We start from the raw sequence: 27,215 nt of genomic DNA, 5'->3' as shown, positions 1-27,215 counted from the left end.
CATGGTGAAACCCCATCTCTACTAAAAATACAAAAACTAAGCCGGGCAAGGTGGCGGGGCGCCTGTAATCCCAGCTACTCGGAAGGCTGAGGCAGGAGAATCGCTTGAACCCAGGAGGGAGAGGTTGCAGTGAGCCGAGATCGCACCACTGCGCTCCAGCCTGGGTGACAGAGAGAGACTCTGGACTCTGTCTCAACAACAACTAACACATAAATAAACCAACCAACCAACCAACCAACCAACCAACCAAAGAACAGAAGTCTCAGTATTCTCCTTCCTCAGCCTGCTTTGGGTTGAAAGTCACAGGTGGTATCGAGAAGACAGATTTTTTTTCCTCCATTCTTTCCTTAAGATTTGTAAGAAGCACTCCACTGCCCTTTCGTGTGAGTTGCTGCCATAAAAACAACTATTAGCTTTTTTGTGGGTGGGGGGGATGGAGTTTCGCTCTTGTTGCTGTAGTGCAATGGCACAGTCTCGGCTCACTGCAACCTCCACCTCCCAGGTTCAAGCGATTCTCCTGCCTCAGCCTCCCAAGTAGGTGGGATTACAGGCATAGGCCACTACACCTGGCTAATTTTGTATTTTTAATAGAGACGGGGTTTCCACCATGTTGGTGTGGCTGGTGTCAAACTCCTGACCTCAGGTGATCCGCCCACCTCGGCCTCCCAAAGTGCTGGGATAACAGGCATGAGCCACCACGCCCGGCCAAAATGATTATGTTTATACCTTTTGGAAAATTGTTTAAAAAAAAAAACCTTTAGCAGGCAGAAGCAATTATTGTGGAGCTAATGGTTAAATCTATATATGGAGAATCACAGAGCCAGTGTATAGATTGAATGAAATGCTTATGGCATCCTAACATTTATGTCTTTTGAACATTCATCATTATGTCCTCCTGTTTTTCTGTTTTTGTTTTTGCTTTTTTTCTTTCTTATTTTGTGTTTTTCTTTTTTTGAAACAGGGTCTTGCTCTGTCGCCTAGGCTAGAGTGCAGTGGTGATCTCAGCTCAACCTCCCAGGCTCACACCATCTTCCCATCCCAGCCTCCTGAGTAGCTGGGACTACAGGTATCTACCACCATGCCCAACTAGTTTTTATATTTTTTGTAGAGAGACATGGTCTCACTGTTTTGCCCAGTCTGGTCTCAAGCTCTTGGCCTCAAGCAGTCCTCTCGTCTCGGCCTCCCAAAGTGCTGGGATTACAGGTGTGAGCCACTGTGCCTGGCCTTAACTTGGTTTCTTAAAACTGTTGGCAATAAAGTCATACTTCCATTTGGTTGTAAAGATAAAAAAAAATTTCAGGTAAAAGTACTTTTGTTTACCAAAAATTAATAATCTGATGGTATGATATTCTCTGATATTAAATATTTGACAATTATAGCTGCACAACTGGCACTATTGAGATCAGAGAAGTGAAATTTGGCCACAATACTCAATTTTATTTCCTACTAAGTATATTTACCCTCTTCATACAACCATCCACATTATCTGTTTAGTAGAAGTTAGTTCACCTCCAAAGAATAGAAATAGTCATCCTAAATACATGAAGACAGACTAAATCATATTTCAAAGATTCTTGTCCCAAGAATCAACAGAGCCCCTCTGCAGAATGAACCTCAGGTTAAATGAGAGTGAAGTGTGCTAGTTACTCCCTTTGCTCACTTAGGAGTGGAAACAATGAGAAGTAAGTATCATTCTTTCACTCATTCATTCAACAAATATATATTGAGCACTAGCCAGCCTCTGGGCTTTTTCTCTTCTCTTTTTCTAATAATGGCACCTATATTTTTCTTTGGAGAATAATCCCCTCCCCATTCCCACTCACAGTCTACTTGGCTCCACTGGGGCAAATTTCCTTTCCTGGCGCATGACCCAGGACTGGTCCATTAGTGGGTTGTTTTTTTTTTAATCCTTTTGGCCATAATTATTGGTTCAAGGATGGCACATACCCAAAAATAGACCCATGGGACTCAATTTTGGACTTTTAATGGAAATATTGAGAAAGAGAAGCTTTTTTCCATTGGATTGGCTAAGTTGAAAAATGAATCCTGGGCCACCAGCAGCCATTTTTCTACCTCAGTTTCATTTGGTTGGCAACTCAGGCCCTTTGAGCTTGTAAAGTTAGGCCCTTCTTCCAGCCCTAAGGGACCATAATTGGTCTTTCAGGTAGTAGTTGTCAACCTTGGCTGCACATTAGAATCACCTGGGAAACTTACACAAACAGACAAATCTGATGCCCAAGTCACACCTCAGAGCAATTTCACCCAGAATCTCTGGAAATAAGTCTCAGGCCTCAGTACTTTCTAAGGCTCCCAAGGTGACTTTAGTGTGCAGTGAAGTTTGAGACACACTGGCCTATGTCAATCATAGCAATGCTTTTTCCTCTTGCTAGTGATTGCTCTGGGAAAGGCATAGGACCCAGTTTTAGCTAACATGTATGGACCCAATTCTAGCCAAAAGAATGTTAGAGATAGCCCATTACTTCTGAAAAATTTTCTTCCCAGGTGAAAAGACTGAGCCCATGAGGCATCCTTTCTCTACTATCCTTTCTTCCTGCTTTGAGCCAGTTCAGTGAAGAACAGTGCCAGCTGAATTGTTACCATGAGATTACAACAAGCCTTAGGGATGTTCAGAAATGGCAGAATAGATAGGGAGAAAGAACTAGGGTCCTTGGGGATATTGTTGTTTTTTTCATAAAACATGGGACTGCCTACTTTCGCTATTCTTGTTGTGTGACATAATCAAATGTCTTACTGCTTAATACACAGCTGAGTACTTCATTACTTTCTGTTGAAAATATTCTTAACAAATAACTAACCAATAACTTACTTAAGAAACAGGTTTTTGGCCAGGAACACTTGTAATCCCAGCACTTTGGGAGGCCAAGGTGGGTGGCTCACTTGAGGCCAGGAGTTCAAGACCAGCCTGGTCAACACGCCGAAACCCCATTTCTACTAAAAATACACACACACACACACACTAGCTGGGCATGGTGGTGCACACCTGTAATCCCAGCTACTTGGGAGGCTGAGGCACAAGAATCACTTGAACCTGGGAGGCAGAGGTTGCAATAAGCCGAGATCGGGCCAAAGTGAGTCTCTGTCTCAAAAAACAAATAAACAAAAAACAGAAAAGAAATCAGTTTTCTGTGTGAAATACTATGCAGCTATGAAAAAGAACAAGATCATGTCCTTTACAGCATCATGGATAGAGCTTTAAGTAAACTAACACAGGAACAGAAAACCAAATACTGCATATTCTCACTTCAAAATGGGAGCTAAACAACAAGAACACATGGATACTAGGAGGGGAACAACAGACACTGGGGCCTACTTGAGGGTGGAGGGTGGAAGGAGGGAGAGGATCAGAACTACCTACTGGTTATTATGCTTATTACCTGGGAGCTAAATAATGTGTACACAGAGAGAGTAGAATAATAGCCACTGGAGACTTGGAAGGTCGGGGGTTGGGAGGGAGTGAGGGATGAGAAATTACTTCACAGGCACAATGTATACTATTCAGGTGGCAGCTAAACTAAAAGCCAAGCTTTCACCACTATGCATATAACAAACATGACATTTTATCCACGTAACAAAATGATACTGCTCCCTAAATCTATAAATAAATAGTTTTCTGTTTCCTGCAGGCATTTTTTAGCTTATCTTTTCTTTCTTTAAATATGATTTGTTTTAGACATGTATATTTATACTTCTATTTACATTAAAATAGTATCCTTATGTCAACATTTGAAATATAGACAGGTCTGGTTTTGTTGCCTGTTGTATCTGCTGGCTCTTGCTCATGGGACCTTATTTCCTTGTGTACTTGATTACCATTGACTGCTGTTTTCCTTTGAAAAATTCTATGTGGGAAATATTTGAGGCCTGAGATGTAGGTGGGTTTCTCCATAGGGGATTTGTGTTTACTTCTGCCATGTTATTATACAGGGTTACTATCAGTCCTAGAATATTTTAGGTTAAATTCAAGACTTGAATTTTGGGGGCGGGGGGGAACCTCCCAAAAGATGTGAATTTTGCCTATAAGATCTCTTTCAGGACAGGCTGGAGGGTACAATTCCTGAGGGATAGCTGTATTATTTCTTTTCCCCATACCCTGCTTTGTCCAATGCAAGATAACTTTCCTTTCAATTCTTGAAATCTCTTGAGGTTGGAGGAGTGGAAGGAGCAGAAAGGTTTATTATCAGTTCACTCTTACAGGTTTACACATGTGATGGAACCTTTGAGGTCCCAAAATATATTCGGAATTTACTTGTTAGACTGCCCAGTGTTATGATAGATGGGCTCTGTTTCCTGTCCTTCACACTCTACCAGGCCTTGATACATTAAGCTAGTTTCTGGTTATTCCCTTTACATGCATTTTGGCTTATTTCCTTACTATATTTTCAGCATTTTGATGCTTAAGCACGCACACGCACACATACACATACACACACACACACACACGGCATTTGTAGTCATTTTCAGTAAGAAGGTTAGTATAAATATGTTGATAGCCACATTTGAAATGTGGGACTTATAGAGGCTACCATCTTTCAAAAGTATTTGTTGAATCCCTTCTCACTTTCTATTCCTATGGATCCTGCCCTAGTTGAAGTCACTGCTTCCTACCTGAATTGTTTAAATCGTCTTCTAAACAGTTTTCTTCATTTCCAATCATTCACCATTAATTTCTTTTTCTACTCTGCTGACAAATACTTTGTAAAACACTTATCTATCATGTGATTTCTTTACTTAAAAATAACAATATAGGCTCCCTGTTGCCTAATGGAGGCCACACTCTAGTCTTTTCCCAACATAACTTATGTTCAACCACTTTCTTCTCCACACACCAAAGTATGACACTGATCCCTACCACCATACACTTTTGTACTTCCATACCTTTGTCCAAACGCTCTTTCTGGGCATGTACTATTCTCCGCATGCTAAATTTCTTCCTTCTTTGTGGACCAGGTCTACTGTCTTCTCTTCTCTGAGACCAGCCCTTATTCACCCAGGGAGAACTAACCCTTTCTTCTACAATTCTGTAATATCACATGTTAATAGTTTATTTGCATGGTCATCTGTCAAAACAGAATGTGAGCCTGAATGAATTCAGGAAACAGGTTTTACTGCGTTTTAAAATTTTTAGCCTTAAGCATGGTGCCTGCTACAAAACCAGTGCTTAATAAATAAATGAATAAAGGCAGTTGACTTTATAAAATCTAGTGTGCAGTTTTTTGTTTTGAATTCTCCACTATGGCAGAGTAGTCATAGCATTTCAGAGTTAAAAGACACTTTAGAAGTCATTAGTACAATTGCTTTTATGAGTGTGAAAAATTGAGGCTCAAAATAGTTAAGTGTAAAAGTTGAAATCCATGAAAACTCAATGGATGTTTGTTTGGAAAATGAATACTATTTATTCACTGTTTACTGAACACCAGCTATGGCTAAGTATGTTACATATTTATTTTATTTCATTTTCCCCGTGATCCTATAAATTAAGGATATTTTCTTCGTTTTATGTAGCATTTTATCAGTTATACCAACTATATGATCTGAAATAATGCCACAGGTTCAAGTTATTGGACCTTTTCATGGCCCCTGGCACCTTCTCCTTCAGCCAGTTCCTGGCTGCCTTGTAGAGGAAAAGGTTTTATTGCCTCCTTAACACCTCTGGTTACTCTAGGCTTTTAATTTTTCTCCCCCAGGGCTGTTCCTGACTTAGAGGTTAGAGCTTGAGCCTCTGTGCACTTTCTGCTTTTATCAAAATGGTGGCAAATCATTTTGTAAAGCCGTCTCCACACTCAAGGAGAGCTGCTTCTTCATAGAAAACAATTGCTGTATTTTGAACTCTGGTTTCTTAAAGGGACCACATCCCTTTTATGTCTGTTTTACATATGTCTCCTCTCACATCATGTCAACCAACTCTGAACGATTAACTGATTTAAACAAGCATCATCTGATTCCATGAGGAATCCTTCAGTCATAACAGTTTTCTGTCATAAGTTTTCTAATTGTGTGGTTTATATCTCATTATACCAAGTTACCCTAGCTATATAGATATTTGAATTGTCACAAAATAATTTTCTAATTTTCCTAGCTTCAATAAGCCTTTTTTTTTTTTTTTTTTTTTTTTTTTTTTGAGATGGAGTCTTGCTCTGTCGCCCAGGCTGGAGTGAAATGGCGTGATCTCGGCTCACTGCAACTTCTGCCTCCCGGGTTCAAGGGATTTTCCTGCCTCAGCCTCCCAAGTAGCTGGGACTATAGGCGCGTACCACTATGCCCAGCTAATTTTTGTATTTTTAGTGAAGACAGGGTTTCACCATGTTGGCCAGGGTGGTCTCGATCTCCTGACCTTGTGATCTGCCCACCTGGGCCTCCCAAAGTGCTGGGATTGCAGGTGTGAGCCACTGTACCCAGCCCGATAAGGCTTTTTTTTTTTTTTTTTTTTTTTTTTTTTTTTTGACACGGAGTCTCCCTCTGTCGCCCAGGCTGGAGTGCAGTGGCGCGATCTCGGCTCACTACAAGCTCCGCCTCCCGGGTTCACGCCATTCTCCTGCCTCAGCCTCCCGAGTAGCTGGGACTACAGGCGACCCCCACCACGCCAGCTAATTTTTTGTATTTTTAGCAGAGACAGGGTTTCACCGTGTTCGCCAGGATGGTCTTGATCTCCTGACCTCGTGATACGCCCGTGTCGGCCTCCCAAAGTGCTGGGATTACAGGCCTAAGCCACTGCGCCCAGCCCAATAAGGCTTTTTAATGGAATTTGATAAGGCTGAAGTAGTTGGAGGCATTCAGTATTAGTAAATTAGACATTAATTGGGAGCAATTAGCTATAGAAAGCCTTAGTAATTCAACCTAAATATCAATAACCACATTTTTGTTACTTTTAATAAAAATATTGTTTTGCTTAATATAGGTATTGTTATCACCACCCTGCTCAAGTATTGATTAAGAAATCATGGAATTCTTTTTTTTTTTTTTTTTTTTTTTTTTGGCAATAAGCTCTCACTCTGTGACCCAGGCTGGAGTGTAGTAGCATGATTAAGGCTTACTGCAGCCTCAACCTCCCCAGGCTCAGGTGATCCTCCCACCTCAGCCTCCTGAGGAGCGGGGACTACAGGCACATGCCACCAAGCCTGGCTAATTTCCCTTCCCCTCCGTTCCCCTTTCTTCCCCTCCCCTCCCCTTCCCCCCCTCCTTCTCTCCTTTACTACTTTTTTTTTTTTCAGACAGGGTTTCACTATGTTGGCCAGGCTGGTCTCAAACTCCTGAGCTCAAGGGATTCTCCCACCTTGGCCTCCCAAAGTATTGGGATCACAGGTGTGGAGGTGTGGGCACACCCAGCCAAGAAATCATAGAATTCTTTTTTTTTTTTTTTTTGAGATGGAGTCTCACTCTGTTGCCCAGGCTGGAGTGCAGTGACACAATCTCGGCTCACTGCAACCTCCACCTCCCAAGTTCAAGTGATTCTCCTTCCTCAGCCTCCCGAGTAGCTGGGATTACAGGTGTCCACCACCATACCCGGCTAATTTTTGTATTTTTGGTAGAGATGGGGTCTCACTGTGCTAGCCAGGCTGGTCTTGAACTCCTGGCCTCAGGTGATCCGCTCACCTTGGCCTCCCAGAGTGCTGGGATTATAGGCATGAGCCATCATGCCCAGCCCATAGAATTCTTAATAAATGGAAAAAGAATGAGAAAAATAGAAAATCACCAGTAGGCAAACATCATAAGGCAAGAGCCATCGGTGCATGTCAAGATTAGTGAGCAAAAGCACAATGAGAGACAGCATATTTGTATTGTTGGAATGTGTCTCCTCACCAGATAATTATTTTTTTCTTTTTCTGTAGAGACCTGGTCTTGCCGTGTCACCTAGGCTGGCCTCCTTCTCCTCGGCTTGAAAGATCCACCAGGCTCAGCCTCCAGAGTAGTTGGGACTACAGATGCACAGCACCAGGCCCAGCTTCACTAGATAATTTTTAATAGCAGAGGGGAAAATGGTAACTTCACAGTGAAGAAGCCTGGCAGACATCCCCTTAACCAAATGAGCAAAGTTACCATCCCTAGTTAGAAAACCTATTGATGTTACATAAACTCTGATGTGCTGTAACCCCCTTCTGTATTTTAGTTTTTTCTAAAAATACATAGCTTCGATTTAATCCTGGAAAACTTCAGATGAACCCAAATTGCCGGACATTTTACAAAAAAACTGACCAGTACTCTTCAAAGTGTCAAGGTACTGAATGACAAAGAAGGACTGAGGAACCTACTGGAGGAGACTAAGGGATCCTGGATTAGAGTCTAGATGAGAACAACACATTAGTGAGCAAAGTAGCAAACTTGAATGACATCTGCCATTTAATAGCATTGTATCCATGTCAATTTCCTGGTTTTGATCATTGGACTATGGTCATAGAAGTTGTTAACATTAGGGGAGGCAGAGTGAGGGGTATACAAGGAACTCTCCTATTTGTGTAATTTTTCTGTAAAGTCTAAATTATTTCAAAATAAAATAAAAGAAGTCATGGAATTGCAAGAATAAAATCTCTGGGCTGTTTCTCCTCTTCAATTTACTCCAATCAGGAGGAAATAGCAGACTGAGCTGGGTCAGTGTCTTGCACTCGTACTATCTGTCTGTACAAGGTGAATAGAGAAAAATGGCTCCTGTGTTAGGAGTTTACAATATGCGTGGTGTGCCCACTCCATCACTTGTAAATTCCCACCCTTTCAGCCCTTCCGTGTTGTTGACTTCGTTCACCCGGCATAGCCATTCAGAGTTTGTTTTTATCTTTCATAGCCAACAACCTGCACATAGACCGACAGTTAGAGCTAGCCTCACATTTCTGAATTCTCGTCCATCTTTTCTTATAATTTCCTGTTATTTTTGTTTTATTTTGATCTTTTCTCTCATATTTGTGTTCTTAAGTAATACCTCTCCTGTGTTCATGATATCTCTAAGTCTCCCTCACGCTTCTAATCATAACCAATTGTATCAGCTGGCAGTTCATAGAGCCAATTAAAATACCTTCACATCTTGATTTCTGCTTTTAAAAGTACATTTGTGTGGGAGCCTGAGGCAGGAGGATTGCTTGAGCCCGGGAGGTCGAGGCTGCAGTGAGCATTGCAATTGTCCACTGCGCTCCAGCCTGAGTGACATTGTCTCAAAAAAAAAAAAAAAAAAAAAAGGACATTTGTACACATTGCTTTACTTGACTCTGTGAAGTAGGTGGCTCTGTTGCCATTGATCCTGTATTCAGACAAAGAAATTAAGTCACAGAGATGACTGACTGCTCAAAGGAGAAAAACAAGATTGGGAGCCCCTCCAGCTGTGAGGCCTAGAAGGCTCCAGTAGCACCGGAAAGCAATGCCACAGGGTCCTGGCACCAGGAAAGGGCACTGCCCCAGTGTGAAGGCAGACGTGGGGGGCAGCCCTGTGCAGCAGCCAGTGAGACTTCCCTCCCCCAGCTCCGTCCTCCTCAGGCAGCCGATTCCAGGGAGACTCAGCACAAAAAAGCCGCAGAGACCTGGGCCCTTCCTTTGCTTTCCTTATGAAAAGTTGCCGCTTCGGAGCCCTCTCCATAGTTCCTCTGTTCCAAAGAGAAAACTCTCACAACTGTCATCGTTCCTATTTTTCAAAATGTTAAAAAAAAAAAAAAAAAAAAAGGAAAAACGTTTTGTTATTCCAGTGCATTTGCTCTCAAAATATACAGTGATTAGAGTGAGCTATGTCATCTGGCTGTGAATGCTGGACCACCCTTTGGTTTTGTCTGTTCCATTCTTGAAGTCCATGGGAATTCTTGGCGCTCAGTTTTCTGTTTTCACAGCTTTGCCCCAGCACCTGTTCCAAAAGCAATTGAAAGGGCTTGACCGGATCCTGATTCTTAATTTTCAGCTCACAAGCAAGAATGTTTAGGATTTAAGGTATAATACTATATTTTACAGTGTCAGAACTAAAGCTTTTATGTGAAATTATACCATAAAACACTTTTCATGATTTAGTGAAAATAGTATCTTTAAAAAGGATTTCGTCCTTTCGGCAAGAAGGCAAACAGAAGCATATATGATAACCATGTATGGAGGGAAAAATACAAATTTGTATGGGCTTTTATTATTTTGACTTGTTCAGTAGATTGTAAACTTTTCTCTTATGGAATCAGATAAAGAGTAAATGCCTTATAAACGTTTCATCAAATGATGAAAAAATAAATTAAGGAATAATGACTTCAGTATAGTCAGATGTTTGCCCACCTACATGAATCAAAGATCTTTTCAGTATTACCAAGGTACGTGAATTATTCATTAAGGCATCAAGAATAAAAAACTTTAAATTAAGTACTAATTAATTCAGTATATACATAAAATAGGGTCCAAAACTGTTACCTGAGCATTGGTCAAGTTCTTCCAAAGAGGATTTGTACAAAGTGGTCATTGGCAAAGCAAGTCTTTTATAAGATTTTAGCTGATTTAGAGCCAGCAGGGGGAAAAAAAAAAAGAAAATAATTTTGGGGCATGATTTCTGGTGGCTTTTTTGTTAAGAAAAAAAGATGCCAAGCCTAAATGACTATAAACAGATTTTATAAACCCAATCTTTCATTTAAAATTCATTCAACAAAGCAAAGCCATAATTATAAGTGGCGCTGACTTAGTGAGACATTGGACATTGGTAGGGACTCCCTTCCTGGGTGTGGAGGGGCTAGGGCAGGGATGGGCTGTTTCTTTAGGGTCAGGTCAAGGCCAAGGCGATGGGAAGGCCTGGCTGAGAGCAATGTTAGGCCAAGGCTTGGGCCCCTGGAGCATCACCAAAACAAGAAGGGAGCAAGACTGGGTCTGACATTTCAGTGTGAAGGGGCAGGCACCAAAAACTTACAAGTTTTGCTAAGAAATTGAAAACAGGAGAGAAGAATAAAGAGGTTTCCAGGCAACAGCTGAATAGGATGGAGGGAGCTGTTCCAGGAGGGAGGGCAGCCCCAGGGCCACAGGCTAGGAATGGCTGTCGGTGCATAGGTCCCCAGAGGATGGAGGGTGGAGCTAGGTCATCAAATGGGAAGTGCTTGAAGACATGAGTGGGTCACAACTAGACTTCAGAGAGTGTGCACAAAAGATAAAGTAGTTCTTCACACTCAGTTCATCTGTAACACAGAGGAATGTCATTCTGTCTCTTGACAATGGGTTTTGAATTATGCATGAAATGGCTTGTCTAAAATCAACTGTAGATGCACAATCAGGTCCTTTCAGAGGATTTCCCAAAGGACAAAAGAAGAAATGGTAATAAACTTTCTCATGTATAGAATTTAAGAAGAAAATTAAAATATTTACATTTGTTCACTTTGTACAAAGTCTAAATAACAGATTAAAAGTTCTCTGACATAGATGCAATAAAAAATGATAAAGGGGATATCACCACCGACCCCACAGAAATACAAACTACCATCAGAGAATACTATAAACACCTCTACGCAAATAAACTGGAAAATCTAGAAGAAATGGATAATTTCCTGGACACTTACACTCTTCCAAGACTAAACCAGGAAGAAGTTGAATCCATGAATAGACCAATAGCAGGCTCTGAAATTGAGGCAATAATTAATAGCCTACCAATCAAAAAAAGTCCAGGACCAGATGGATTCACAGCTGAATTCTACCAGAGGTACAAGGAGGAGCTGGTACCATTCCTTCTGAAACTATTCCAATCAATAGAAAAAGAGGGAATCCTCCCTAACTCATTTTATGAGGCCAACATCATCCTGATACCAAAGCCTGGCAGAGACACAACAAAAAAAGAGAATTTTAGACCAATATCCCTGATGAACATCGATGCAAAAATCCTCAATAAAATACTGGCAAACCGGATTCAGCAACACATCAAAAAGCTTATCCACCATGATCAGGTGGGCTTCATCCCTGGGATGCAAGGCTGGTTCAACACTCGCAAATCAATAAACATAATCCAGCATATAAACAGAACCAAAGACAAGAACCACATGATTATCTCAATAGATGCAGAAAAGGCTTTTGACAAAATTCAACAGCCCTTCATGCTAAAAACGCTCAAGAAATTCGGTATTGATGGAACGTACCTCAAAATAATAAGAGCTATTTATGACAAACCCACAGCCAATATCATACTGAATGGGCAAAAACTGGAAAAATTCCCTTTGTAAACTGGCACAAGACAGGGATGCCCTCTCTCACCACTCCTACTCAACATAGTGTTGGAAGTTCTGGCTAGGGCAATCAGGCAAGAGAAAGAAATCAAGGGGATTCAGTTAGGAAAAGAAGAAGTCAAATTGTCCCTCTTTGCAGATGACATGATTGTATATTTAGAAAACCCCATTGTCTCAGCCCAAAATCTCCTTAAGCTGATAAGCAACTTCAGCAAAGTCTCAGGATACAAAATTAATGTGCAAAAATCACAAGCATTCTTACACACCAGTAACAGACAAACAGAGAGCCAAATCATGAATGAACTTCCATTCACAATCACTTCAAAGAGAATAAAATATCTAGGAATCCAACTTACAAGGGATGTAAAGGACCTCTTCAAGGAGAACTACAAACCACTGCTCAGTGAAATAAAAGAGGACACAAACAAATGGAAGAACATACCATGCTCATGGATAGGAAGAATCAATATCGTGAAAATGGCCATACTGCCCAAGGTTATTTATAGATTCAATGCCATCCCCATCAAGCTACCAATGAGTTTCTTCACAGAATTGGAAAAAACTGCTTTAAAGTTCATATGGAACCAAAAGAGAATCCGCATCTCCAAGACAATCCTAAGTCAAAAGAACAAAGCTGGAGGCATCACGCTACCTGACTTCAAACTATACTACAAGGCTACAGTAACCAAAACAGCATGGTACTGGTACCAAAACAGAGATATAGACCAATGGAACAGAACAGAGTCCTCAGAAATAATACCACACATCTACAGCCATCTGATCTTTGACAAACCTGAGAGAAACAAGAAATGGGGAAAGGATTCCCTATTTAATAAATGGTGCTGGGAAAATTGGCTAGCCATAAGTAGAAAGCTGAAACTGGATCCTTTCCTTACTCCTTATACGAAAATTAATTCAAGATGGATTAGAGACTTAAATGTTAGACCTAATACCATAAAAATCCTAGAAGAAAACCTAGGTAGTACCATTCAGGACATAGGCATGGGCAAGGACTTCATGTCTAAAACACCAAAAGCAACGGCAGCAAAAGCCAAAATTGACAAATGGGATCTCATTAAACTAAAGAACTTCTGCACAGCAAAAGAAACTACCATCAGAGTGAACGGGCAACCTACAGAATGGGAGAAAATTTTTGCAATCTACTCATCTGACAAAGGGCTAATATCCAGAACCTACAAAGAACTCAAACAAATTTACAAGAAAAAAACAAACAACCCCATCAAAAAGTGGGCAAAGGATATGAACAGACACTTCTCAAAAGAAGACATTCATACAGCCAACAGACACATGAAAAAATGCTCATCATCACTTGCCATCAGAGAAATGCAAATCAAAACCACAATGAGATACCATCTCACACCAGTTAGAATGGTGATCATTAAAAAGTCAGGAAATAACAGGTGCTGGAGAGGATGTGGAGAAATAGGAACACTTTTACACTGTTGGTGGGATTGTAAACTAGTTCAACCATTATGGAAAACTGTATGGCGATTCCTCAAGGATCTAGAACTAGATGTACCATATGACCCAGCCATCCCATTACTGGGTATATACCCAAAGGATTATAAATCATGCTGCTATAAAGACACATGCACATGTATGTTTCTTGCGGCACTATTCACAATTACAAAGACTTGGAATCAACCCAAATGTCCATCAGTGACAGACTGGATTCAGAAAATGTGGCACATATACACCATGGAATACTATGCAGCCATAAAAAAGGATGAGTTTGTGTCCTTTGTAGGGACATGGATGCAGCTGGAAACCATCATTCTTAGCAAACTATCACAAGAACAGAAAACCGAACACCATTATGTTCTCATTCATAGGTGGGAACTGAACAATGAGATCACTTGGACTCGGGAAGGGGAACATCATACACCGGCGCCTATCATGGGGGGGGGGGGGGAAGGATTGCATTGGGAGTTATGCCTGATGTAAATGACGAGTTGATGGGTGCTGACGAGTTGATGGGTGCAGCACACCAACATGGCACAAGTATATATATGTAACAAACCTGCACATTATGCACATGTACGCTAGAACTTAAAGTATAATAATAATAATAATAATAATAAATTTTTAAAAAAAAGTTCCCTGACAGTATTATCATTCAGGATTATTCTCGTTTAACATATGGACTTTTGAAAACTGCATCTTTATTTATTTATTTTTTTTTTTTTTGAGACGGAGTCTTGCTCTGTAGCCCGGACTGGAGTGCAGTGGCCGGATCTCAGCTCACTGCAAGCTCCGCCTCCCGGGTTCCCGCCATTCTCCTGCCTCAGCCTCCCGAGTAGCTGGGACTACAGGCGCCCGCCACCTCGCCCGGCTATTTTTTTTTTTTTTTTTTGTATTTTTAGTAGAGACGGGGTTTCACCGTGTTGGCCAGGATGGTCTCGATCTCCTGACCTCGTGATCCGCCCGTCTCGGCCTCCCAAAGTGCTGGGATTACAGGCTTGAGCCACCGCGCCTGGCCGAAAACTGCATCTTTAAAATTTACTTTTACTAAACTGTTAATACACACATCCATAGAGATGGCAGTGGTCCACATACTGATCATTTTTATAACTCTACTTGCAAAAGTTGTTTATAAGTTGCTTACTCAACTTATAATTTCTGTATTTGTAAATTAAATAGCAATAGGAGCAAAATAGCCATTTCAAACAGTTGAAAAATCTCTCTCCAGTCCCTCATAAAGATTGACTTGACTTGCAGGCTGGGTATGGTGACTCACGCCTGTAATCCCAGGACTTTGGGAGGCCGAGGCAGGTGGATCACCTGAGGTCAGGAGTTCGAGACCAGCCTGATCAATATAGTGATACCCTGTCTCTACTAAAAATACAAAATTAGCCAGATGTGGTGGTGCATGCCTGTAATCCCAGCTACTTGGGAGGCTAAGGCAGGAGAAACGCTTGAACCCGGGAGGTTGCCATGAGCTGAGATTACACCATTGCATTCCAGCCTGGGCAACAAGAGTGAGACTGCATCTCAAAGGAAAAAAAAAAGATTGACTTGCTTCATCAAATGAATAGTACTGTCCTAGAATTGTGGAGCAACTTAATAAAAATAATATATTCCACTCTTTTTCAGAGGGTGTGTTTTGATTTTCACATTGTAAAATTTTGTTTAAACATAGAATGTTAGCCTTTAAAAATTTGGAAACCTCTGACCTAGTCTAAACTGAGGCCCAAGATCACAGAGCATCTAAATGGCAGTGTTATGACTAGAATCTGAATTTCCTGACTTCCACCCCAGTGCTATTTTCATCAGAACATACTTAGGTAAGTAAAACAAAGTTGACCAAACTGATGCTGAACCTTAAAAAATTGTAATAAAACGTAGTTCTAGATTTTGCCAGTATATTTATGATAAATAACGATTAAAATAAAAATAATCTACAAGATCTCCGATCTTATTTGTTTACTAAAGAAAAAGTTTTCAATCTGTAATACTGACCCAAACATAAACTTTATGTATCAAGGCCATGTGACACTATTATATTCATATTTTACTCCCTAGAAATAAGAGTATAATAGAAGTATACGCTACAACTGTGGAGGAGGAATTGTGCCAATGTCATAAAATTCAATCCCATAAGTTTTCAATTTTATACCAAAAACATTAAAAAAAATAAGAACAGATTAAGAAATTATGCAGAAAACCTATTAAATGTTTAAGAGACAATAAAACTGCCACCAACCCATTAAATATTCTCTTGTAAGCATAAAATCAAGAGCCAATAGTACCAAAGTTCTCAAAATTAAAAAAAAGAAAAAAGAGCGGGAGGGGGATAAAATTCTAAAGGATGAAATTACTGAAAAGTTATAAAAATGGCTTAGTCATGGATGCAAGAATGTATTTAATAGTCTAAACATTATACATACATCCATTATTGTGCATCATAAGCATAATAATTATCACGAGAAGATGAGAGTTGAAGATAGGATGTTTTAATTCAGGATTAGATTAAGAACTTGGAAATTTTTCAAAGTCCTTAACAGAGACCTAAGAATATGCAGACCTAAGAATTGATGAACAGTTTATTTAAACAAAGTTGGAAAGAGGACACATATTGTGTTCTTCATGAAGCACATATCTACTGTAGTTTCTTGAAGAAGGACTACAATTTGGAAAAGAAAATGAAATCATTTTCAAATGCAACATGTTGTGTAGAATATAAATATGCTTTGGGAATCAGGAAAGAATATTGATTTATGTGACACATTCTTGCAATATTAAATACAGTATCCTCATTTTGTTCAAATATTTGCTGACAACATGAAAGATTTCTAAACAGTATTTGTGATTGTTTCAGCAGACTTGTTGAATTTTAAAGGGAACTCAGTTAAAGAGGTCTTTATTGTTAGGGTAGATGTAGAATCTTGGTTTCTTAACAGCTGTTCTCAGAAGGGCCATGGTATGTAGACATTTAGTCAGGTTCTCTCATCAGAAGAGGGAGGTCCTATTTTGATTAAGCTCTTTTTATCCAGCCAAGTTAAGATACTTCTGGACTCAGACTGTCTGGTTTTGAATCCTGAGCTCACCATATGCTGGTCATGTGATAATATTATTCGTCTTGAAAAATTATTTTGTAGTTGTAATTGGAAAATATGACACAAGCATATTCATTGCTATTGTCTACTGTTTTTGTAACTGCTTCCAAACAAAATTTGCAAAGTATTTAAATAGCATAGAAGAATAAAAAGCACCTCAACATCTATATAGCTCTAGCAACATGGCTGATGCCTCTTCCTTTAAGAGTTTTATATCCGTAAATGTTTGCCTTAATGGCCTTGCTGGGTGAGAGGAACAGAAATCGGAGACCTGGGTCCGTACGGTGTGAGGAATCACATGCGGGAAATTCTCCCCACAATAAGCTGAGGTGCCAAAGGGCTACACCTTCAGGATGCAGTGGAACTATAAGTACTCTAGCCTTTGCCTAAATTTGTAGTCCAAGTTTATATCACCTGGGTTTCCCAGGAAAGTTAAGGTGGCTCTATAAGGGCAGTGTCCCCAAGCTTGTGTAACTGTTACACGTTAAGGCCAAAAAGCATTATAGAAAGACAGTAATTTAATAATAACAAATATTTAATTCATCAGACTATATAATACTTTATTTTATAAATAACACTATATATTTGTATGCATCTAATAACATAGACTCAAAAGGCATAAAGCAAAAGGACAGAATTAAAAGGAGAAATAAAGTCCAGCAGAGTTTTGTGAGCAATTTGACAGAACAAAATGGGCAAAAAAGGCAGGAAGCTTAAAAGAGATTTATATAATCCAACTAACGAACTTGACCTAATGGCCATATATAAAACTGTAAGAAGAAAACAATCACAGAATATCTATATACATATACACACACACACATATATATACACACACACACACACACATATATATGAATACATGGCACATTTACAAATGTTAAGCATAATTGGCCATAAAGCAAGTCTTATTTCAATGAATTGAAATCATATAGAGTGGGTTCTCAAATTATCATCTCTAGCAATTAAGCTAGATACAGATAAAAGACAACTAGATTCCGTGTGTTTGAAAATTAAGAAATTTACTTCTAAATGATTTAAGGGTCAAAGAAAAAATCCAATTAGAAAGTATTTTGAATGGAATAATTATTAAGACACCGACTTTCAAAATTTGTGAATATGGATATGACAAAGAAATATAGGGACTCAAATACACATATTAGAAAAAATAAGAGGTAAAAAACTAATTAAGCACCTCAAGAAGTTAGAAAAAGAGTAAAATAAATCTTCAGAAAGACACAGAAAGAAAACTAAAATAGCAGAAATTGGTGAAATGGAAACAAGAGGTTCAACAAAGCCAAAAGCTGATTCTTTAAAAAAAGTAATAACATTGATAGACTTTTGGTGAGATTTGAATCAACAAAAGAGAGTGGCCAGCTGCAGTGGCCAGCACCTGTAATCCCAGCACTTTGGGATGCTGAGATGGGCAGATCGCTTGAGGTCAGTAGTTCGCGACCAGCCTGGCCAACATGGTGAAACCCCATCTGTACTAAAAATACAGAAATTAGCCGAGTGTGCTGGTGAGCACCTGTAATCCCAGTTACTCAGGAGGCTGAGGCAGGAGAATCGCTTGAATACAGGAGGCGGAGGTTGCAGTGAGCCTAGATCGTGCAACTGTACTTCAGCCTGGGCAACAGAGTTAGGATCCATTTCAGAAAAAAAAAAACAGTGAGAGAAGATAGAACTTACAGACTATCAACAACAACAACAAAAGGAATATTACCACATATGCTGCACAATGAAAAAAATAATTAAAAGATAACATAAATAATTTTATGCCAATAATTTAAAAATAGACATGAAATGAATACAATTATAGAAAAATATAACCTACCAAAATTTACTCAAGAAGAAATAAATTATCTGAAACATCCTGAATTGCTAAGTTGAATTGTTAAAAATTATATTTTAAAAGAAAGAACAAATAAATAAAACCTCTAGATCCAAATGACTTTACCGGAAACATCTACCAAACATTTAGTAAAGATATCATATTATCTTACACAAACTATTTCAAGTACAGAAAAAGAAGAAATACCTCGGCCAGGTGCAGTGCTCACGCCTGTAATCCCAGCACTTTAGGAGGCCAAGGTGGGCAGATCACCTGAGGTCAGGAGTTTGAGACCTGCCTGGCCAACATGGTGAAACCCCGTCTCTACTAAAAAAATTTAAAAATTAGCTGGGCATGATGGTGGATGCCTGTAATCCCAGCTACTCAGGAGGCTGAGGCACACGAATCCCTTTAATCCGGGAGGCAGAGGCTGACCTTGCCACTGCACTCCAGCCTGGATAACAAGAGCTACGAAACTCTGTCTCAAAAAAAAAAAAAAAGAAAGGAGAAGGACTGAAGTTATTTGATAATCATTTTCAATCAACAACAAACAGAAAGAGTCTTTATTTATTTATTTATTTATTTACTTACTTTTAGAGACAGGGTCTCACTCTGTTTCTCAGGCTAGAGTGGAGTGGTGTGCAACCTCGAACTCCTGGGCACGAGTCATCCTCCCACCTCGGCCTCCTGGGTGGCTGGGACTACAGGCACACGCCATCACACCCAGTTTTTTTTTTTTTTCTTAGAAATGGGGTCTTGCTATATTGCCCATGTCAATCTCAAACTCCTGGCCTCAAGCAATCTTCCTGGCTTGGCCTCCAACAGTGCTAGGATTATAGGTATGAGCCACTGTGCCCAGCCTTGTCATTTTAAGACATTATAAAAAACAGTTATAAAAGGCTGGGCATGGTGGCTCATGCTTATAATCCCAGCACTTTGGGAGGCCGAGGCAGGCATATCACTTGAGGTCAGGAGTTCAAGACCAGCCTGGCCAACATGGTGAAACCCCATCTCTACTAAAAATACAAAAAATTTGCCAGGTGTGGTAACCTGTGCCTATAATCCCAGCTACTTGGGAAGCTTAGGCAGGAGAATCACTTGCACCCAGGAGGCGGAGGTTGTGGTGAGTTGAGATCATGCCACTGCACTCCAGCCTGGGTGACAGAGCGAGACACCATCTCAAAAAAAAAAAAAAAAAAAAAAAAAAACTTATAAAAAATAATCCCTAGGAATAAACGTAGAAAGAGTTACATAGGGATTTTACATAGAACTCTGTAAGACTTTATTGAAATACTTTTAAAGGGATCTAAGTAAATGAAGAGGTATACTATGTTCACAGATTGGGTTGCATTTACTTGGGTATTGGTCAAACACAGTAAGCATGGGAAAGTGAGTGGTGAGAAATACATTGCAGTGTAAGTGGTTGGTCTTCATGTACCATTCCTAGACCCAACAAGGGCAGGAGAGGAGCTTAATCTTTGGAGCTCAAGCAGAATGCCTTACCACTGGCCCCAGGTCTCTTTCTGGGACTGAAAACTGGGATTCATGACAGCCTCCTCTACCCTTAAGGAATGTATATCTGGGAGCTAGTGCAGGAGAGGGGGATGTATGCAGACAATGGCTACCAGGAACACATACAGTACAGTGAGATTTCTTGCTAATAGCAGAGGATACCAACTGTTCCTGGAGTTAAGTGCTGGTTGGCTGTCCCTGAAACACGCCAAATCTTATGCTTTTTTATGCTGCTAGATAGGTTTAGTCCTGTCCCTTTGTGAAGGATAAAAGTCATCTTACATCATAAGTAGTAATTAAAATACACATATTAATATTCTCAGAATTATGCTTTTCACACTTTAAGCTTCAAAAACTTGACATAGGTCAGACGCGGTGGCTCATGCCTGTAATCCCAGCACTTTGGGAGGCTGAGGTGGGTGGATCACGAGGTCAAGAGATCGAGACCATCCTGGCTAACACGGTGAAACCCTGTCTCTACTAAAATTACAAAAAATTAGTCGGGTGTGGTGGTGGGCGCCTGTAGTCCCAGCTACTTGGGAGGCTGAAGCAGGAAAATTGCTTGAACCTGGGAGGTGGAGGATGCAGTGAATCAAGATCACGCCATTGCACTCCAGCCTGGGCGATAAGCAAGACTCCGTCTCAGAAACAAACAAACAAACCAAAAAAAAAATAAAAATTGACATAATTTTAAAAGAAGTAATCACCTTTTTCTGATATAAATAGTTTTTCTCTGGGTAAGTGTATTAGGGTTCTCCAGAAGAACAGAACCAATGGCATACATTGGAGAGAGAGAGATTTATTTTAATTAATGGCTCACCTGATTGTGGGCACTGGCAAGTCTGAAACCTGCAGGGCAGACCTGAGAGGAATTGGGGTTACAGTCTTGAGTCCAAAGGAAGACTAGAGACAGAATTCCTTTCTCTTCAGGGGACTTCAGTCTTTTCTCCTAAGGCCGTCAAGTGATTGGTAAGGTCCACCCACATTATGGAGATGATTTACTCAAAGTCTAATGATATAAATACTAATCACATCTAAAAAATAAACTTTAAGGCAATATCTAGACTGGTGTTTGCACAAATAACTGGGTATCACAGCCTAGCCAAACTGACACATACAATTATGTATCACAGCAAGTGAGCGTTTTTATTCACCTGTGAGTTTGGGGACCATTAGAGCCCATTGGAGCCTTCATCCAGCAGTTTTGCCCACAACAGATGATACCTGTCATCCTAGAATACTAGCCCCTTCTTCTGTTGGAGCTGATTCATTTCTCTTACGGTGAAGGTGTCTTACCTTAAGAAAAAATGTGATAGGCTGGGCACGGTGGCTCATGCCTGTAATCCCAGCACTTTGGGAGGCCGGGGCAGGTGGATCACCTGAGGTCAGGAGTTCGAGACAAGTCTAGCCAAGATGGTGAAACTCTGTCTCTACTAAAAATACAAAAATTAGCCAGGCATGGTGGCGTGCACCTGTCATCCCAGCTATTTGGGAGACTGAGGCAGGAGAATCACTTGAACCCGGGAGGTGGAGGTTGCAGTGAGCCAGAATCGTGCCATTGCAGTCCTGCCTGGGTGACAAGAGCGAAACTCTGTCTCAAAAAAAAAAAAAAAAATTGATTTTACCATGAGAGATGGAGATAGGAGACCAAGGAGTTTCTCAAAGTATGTGGTCTATGATCATCTACCCTTATAAGGAGGAGAAGTAAAAGACCTACTGCCTGGATCTGGGTACAGCACAGAGATAATGTTACCAGGGGGTCCTTGCTCCCAGAGCTCCCAAGATGGTGGTGGGGCACTTTCAAGATGACGGTAAGACTTTTGTTCTCTGACCTGGGGTTCTTGGCCTCACAGATTCCAAGGAATGGACTCTTGGGCCATGCAGTGAGTGTTATAGCTCTATTAGAAGCCGTGGGTCACAGAAGAGAACCATGGAACCCAGTGACTAGTGTTCAGCTCGATTAGGACAAACCTGGGCACTTAGCCGTGTAGGAACAATGGCAAGCCTTTAGCCCAGTTGGAAGAGGCAATGGGTGCCTCGCTGGAACAGGAGCACAGCGGACGCCCGCTGGATCCAGAGGGGTGGAAGTCAGCGGCGGGTCTGTGACAGCAGCAAACAGCAGGTGTGGACAGTGAGCGAAAGCTCAGCTTGAGACCTAACAAACATGGACCAGAAGAGTGTGCAGTTGCAAGATTTAATAGAGTGAAAACACAGGTCACATACAAAGGGAGGGGACCCAAAGCAGGTAGCCGTTGCCGGCTTGAGTGCCTGGGTTTATATCCTCATCATTGTCCCTGCACCTGTGTTCTCAGGCAACAGATGATTGGCTATTTCTTTACCTCTTGTTTTTGCCTAATTAGCATTTTAGTGAGCTCTCTTTACTACCTGATTGGTCAGGTGTGAGCTAAGTTGCAAGCCCTGTGTTTAAAAGTGGATGCGGTCACCTTCCCAGCTAGGCTTAGGGATTCTTAACCTAGGAAATCCAGCTAGTCTGTCTCTCGATAACACTTTGTATACATCAGCAAACTGTTTATTTTTGTGCAAAATAAATCAGTTGAGCTAATAATAATTAAGAACTTGCTTCTGAGAAGGTCATAGGCAGAAATAAGGCAATGAAGAGAAAGATCCACTTCTGAACTGCTTTAGTGAATGGAGATGGACCTGCAAGGAACAGGAACCATATTGATGAATAAATTCTTGGTGGATTTGTAGAAGCAATATATGAGGACTGAGCTGTCCCCTCACTTATTTAGACTGTCATTAATTCCTAATTTGAACCTATGGTTTGCTCCTTTAAACCAATCACCATAGCTGGGGGACTCAGTATAAAGAATGGAAGATGAAGAGGTGAAAACCAACAGAGTTAACAACTGGTGCTGCCTCATGGACATCAGCTGATCAGAATGGATGCTGATGATAGCTCAAGATCAAGGATCCAGAATACCTTTGCTGTGCCAACCCTTAGCCTTCAAGCTGTTGGACAGTGCAGGGGTTCAGGAGGTTCCTGGGGGAAGGGTCATGACTTCTGGGTAGCAGAAAGCACTGGCTTGTTGGGGTAGGCCTCAGGGCAGTGACTATTTTCCAATCAGTAGAAACCAATATTAATAGTATAATTTAGCAACAAGCACAACCACATAGGGGTCTGTCAGCTGAACTTTGGTCCACTGGAGAACACCTGGAAGATGGAAGGTACATGGCACTTTCTTCATTCTTCTTATCTACAGCACCTCACAAATGGGCCTTTTTCCTTTTGTAAATGCCTGGTGTTAAGAGAGCTGATCTGACTGCCCACCTGGAGAAGTCGGGGAGGACTCAGATAAACCATTATTCTTTGCTTTAATTTCTGTGGTCAATTCAGAGAAGTACAGTTGACCCTTGAACCCTCAGGCAATCGAAAATCTGCATAGAACTTTTGACTCCCTCCAAACTTAACTACTTATAGCCTGCTGTTGCTTGGAAGCTTTACTGATGACATAAACAGTCAATCAATACAATTTTGTATGTCATTTGTGTTACATACTGTATTCTTACAGAAAAGAAAGTGTTAAGAAAATATCATGAGGAAGAAAAAAATACATTTGCACTACTGTACTGCACAGATAGTGTAAATTTGTGTCGTTTGTTTACAAGATGAATCATCTGTCTGAAATGGCAGGCACAGCAGCAAACCATAATCTGTGGTACAAATCAGGCAATCCGACCTTTCCTCATAATGTCACAACTTATCCTTGCTTCTTGGGAGCACTTGCAGCATCACTAGTGGCGCTCTGTGTAGGTCCCATGGTGTTATTCAAGGTTTGGGATTTGTACTCAACACGATGAAAAAGACTGGCAGACCATAAGAGATTGCTCTGCACTGTGATACGCTATTTACTGAAGAGACACTGCTCACTGGGAGATGGTGAGCTCACACGGCATTTCAAGCAATGCTGGCAACACTTGAGTTCACCACAATAGCAACAGGAGATGGCTGTGAAATTACTCCAGTAAAAAATAGCATTATTTAGCTATCGCTCTTAGCTTCATAACTTAAAGATGTCACAAAGAAGAGCAATGGTAGTTTTTATATTTCCTGGACCAAAAATCCTTAAAAAAAAAAATGAACCTTAGTAGATGTTTAATTGCAAGCAAATTACATAGTTTCTGTGTTTCGACTGTCTTATCTGTCAATGAGTATCACTGTATATACACAGTGAATTTTCTGCAGTTATTTTAATACTGCATCTTTACATTTGTTTACATTTCTCTGGACTGTGAATGGTGCCATGCATGGTCTCTAGGTGTCTGTGTACATAAGTATCAACACATTTTAACTTTTTATAATAGAACTGTGTATATTTTTAGTAAATGATAAAATACATGTATTTTATGCATTCATGACATACCTTTTTCTGAATTTTTTGGTATTTCTAGGCTACATAGTTCATATGCAAATTTTTTTCAAATTGTTGCAAGTCTCCAAACATTTTAAAATGTATTTATTGAGAAATGCCTGTATATAAGTGGATCTACACAGTTCAGACCCATGTAGTTCAAGGGCCAAGTGTCACCTGAAATATGGACTATTTGCAGGAGTTCAACTTTTACAAACTTTGTTTTACTTATTTTTTAAACTCAGAAATGTTTTGGTGTGTCTTAGGGCCCTTCAACAGATATTCAAAGAAAATAAACTGAGCAAACAGATGCATTTTAGAATGCAATAGGTTAGTGCCAAAGTAATTGCGTAGCCGGGCGAGGTGGCGGGCGCCTGTAGTCCCAGCTACTCGGGAGGCTGAGGCAGGAGAATGGCATGAACCCGGGAGGCGGAGCTTGCAGTGAGCTGAGATCCGGCCACTGCACTCCAGCCTGGGTGACAGAGCAAGACTCCGTCTCAAAAAAAAAAAAAAAAAAAAAAAAAAAAATAGCATTATTTAACTGTTGCTCTTAGCTTCATAACTTAAAGATGTCACAAAGAAGAGCAATGATAGTTTTTATATTTCCTGGACCAAAAATCCTTTTAAAAAAAATGAACCTTACTAGATGTTTAATTGCAAGCAAATTACATAGTTTTTGTATCTCAGCTTTCTCATCTGTAAAGTGGGGATGTTAAAAATGGTCCCTATCTCATACGTTTGTAAGAAGTAAAAGGGAGACAGTATACACAGTGCTTAGCACAATGCCAAGCATATAGGAACTGGTTTAAAAACAGCTGTTTTAATGATTCTTGATAAAACTGTGGGTTTCAGAGCCTCGAATCAGCTTTGTTCAACAGTATGCTCAGAAATCAATTGGAAGAAAAGGATGAGGAAGTCCCACGTCAATGGAAATAATTTGAGCCTATGTGGATAAAACAAGGAGGAAGTCGCAGCAATTATGAAAGTTAAATCATGATTTTTCTATGTAGTAAATTTGAATGAAATCTCAGTGTTATAAAATGCTTCTTACAATCACGATTCAAAAATATTTGTGTTTCATGTGCAATAGAACATATATTATTATGTTCATGTGCAATAGAACATAATAAATCACTTTCTAGATAACTATAGCATTTATAACTTTCTTTAAAAATATTTGGCCTATGGCCAAGTGCAGTTACTCACACCTGTAATCACAAACAACACTCTGGGAGGCCAAGGTGGGAGGATCACTTGAGCCGAGAAGTTTGAGGCTGCAGTGAATTATGCTCAGGCCACTGTAGTCAAGCCTAACACAGCAAGATCCTGTCTCTAAAATATATATATAGGGTCCCTAAACTCATACTTTTGTAACATCTGCACATTTCTATTACATACCTATTATGCACAACATGTTTTCTTTCCAATGGATTTGTTGTTTGTTGATTTATGGTTTGCAAATATCTTCTCCCAAACTGTGCCTCATCCTTTCCCTTTTTTTTTTTTTTTTTTTTTTTTTTGAGACAGAGTTTCACTCTTGTTGCCCAGGCTGCAGTGCAGTGGCACTGTCTTGGCTCACTGCAACCTCTGCCTCCCAGGTTCAAGCTGTTCTCCTGCCTCAGCCTCCTGATTAGTGGGATTACAGGCGTGCACCACTACACCCGCTAATTTTTGTATTTTTTGTAGAGATGGGGTTTCACTATGTTGGCCAGGCTGGTCTCCAACTCTTGACCTCAGATGATCCGCCCGCCTTGGCCTCCCAAGGTGCTGAAATTACAGGTATGAGCCACTGTGCCCAGCCCCTTTCACTTTTTAAAAATGATCTTTGCTGAAACTAGGTTTTACATCTTAATGAGGAAGAATTTATCAATACCTTCCTTTATGTATGTGCTTGTGTGTATGTTTGTGTGTATATTTTTAAACTCTTATGCTACCTTAAAGAAATAAAAAAATTTCCTATATTTTATTCTAATATTTTTGAAGGCTTCCTTTTCACCTTTACAACTTTATACATTTGAAATAAATTATTGTTTGTGATATAAATTACAACTCCAATTTCCCCCTCCTATATGGGCAACCAATCATGGCAGCACCATTTACTGAAAAGATGACTGCAAAGCCGCCTCTGTGATAGACCAAAGCTCATCTGCAAAGCCACCTCTGTGATAGACCAAATTTTCATGTGTTCAGGGTTTTGAATCTGGACCTTCTAGTTGTTTCTATTGATTTATATGTCTATCCCTAAGTGAAAACTACTTCAAACTGGCCAGGCATGGTGGCGCATGCCTGTAATCCCAGCACTTTGGGAGGCCAAGGCGGGTGGTTTGCTTAAGGTCAGAAGTTCAAGACCAGCCTGGCCAACATGGCGAAACCCCATCTGTTCTAAAAATACAAAAACAAAAACAAAAACAAAAAAAACATAGCTGGATGTGGGGGGTACTTGCCTGTTATCCCAGCTACTTGGGAGGCTGAGGCAGGAGAATCGCTTGAACCTGGGAGGCAGAGGCTGCACTGAGTTGAGATCGCGCCACTGCACTCCAGCCTAGGTGACAGAGCGAGACTCCACTCCATCTCAAACAAAAACAAAAACAAAAAACTACTTCGTTTTTGCTTTAAGGCAAATAGTTATATAAAAGGTTTACTGCAAGAAAACTTAAATCACTTAAAATATTTTACGACATTAATAACAACTTAGTTTTTAAGAAGTCTAACTCATATAACAACTCAGGAACTATCTATTCTGCAAAAGCATAAAACTACA

Source organism: Chlorocebus sabaeus, chromosome 7 (genome assembly GCF_047675955.1).
Source record: "Chlorocebus sabaeus isolate Y175 chromosome 7, mChlSab1.0.hap1, whole genome shotgun sequence".
NCBI lineage: Eukaryota > Metazoa > Chordata > Mammalia > Primates > Cercopithecidae > Chlorocebus > Chlorocebus sabaeus.
This window is presented reverse-complemented; position numbering follows the sequence as displayed.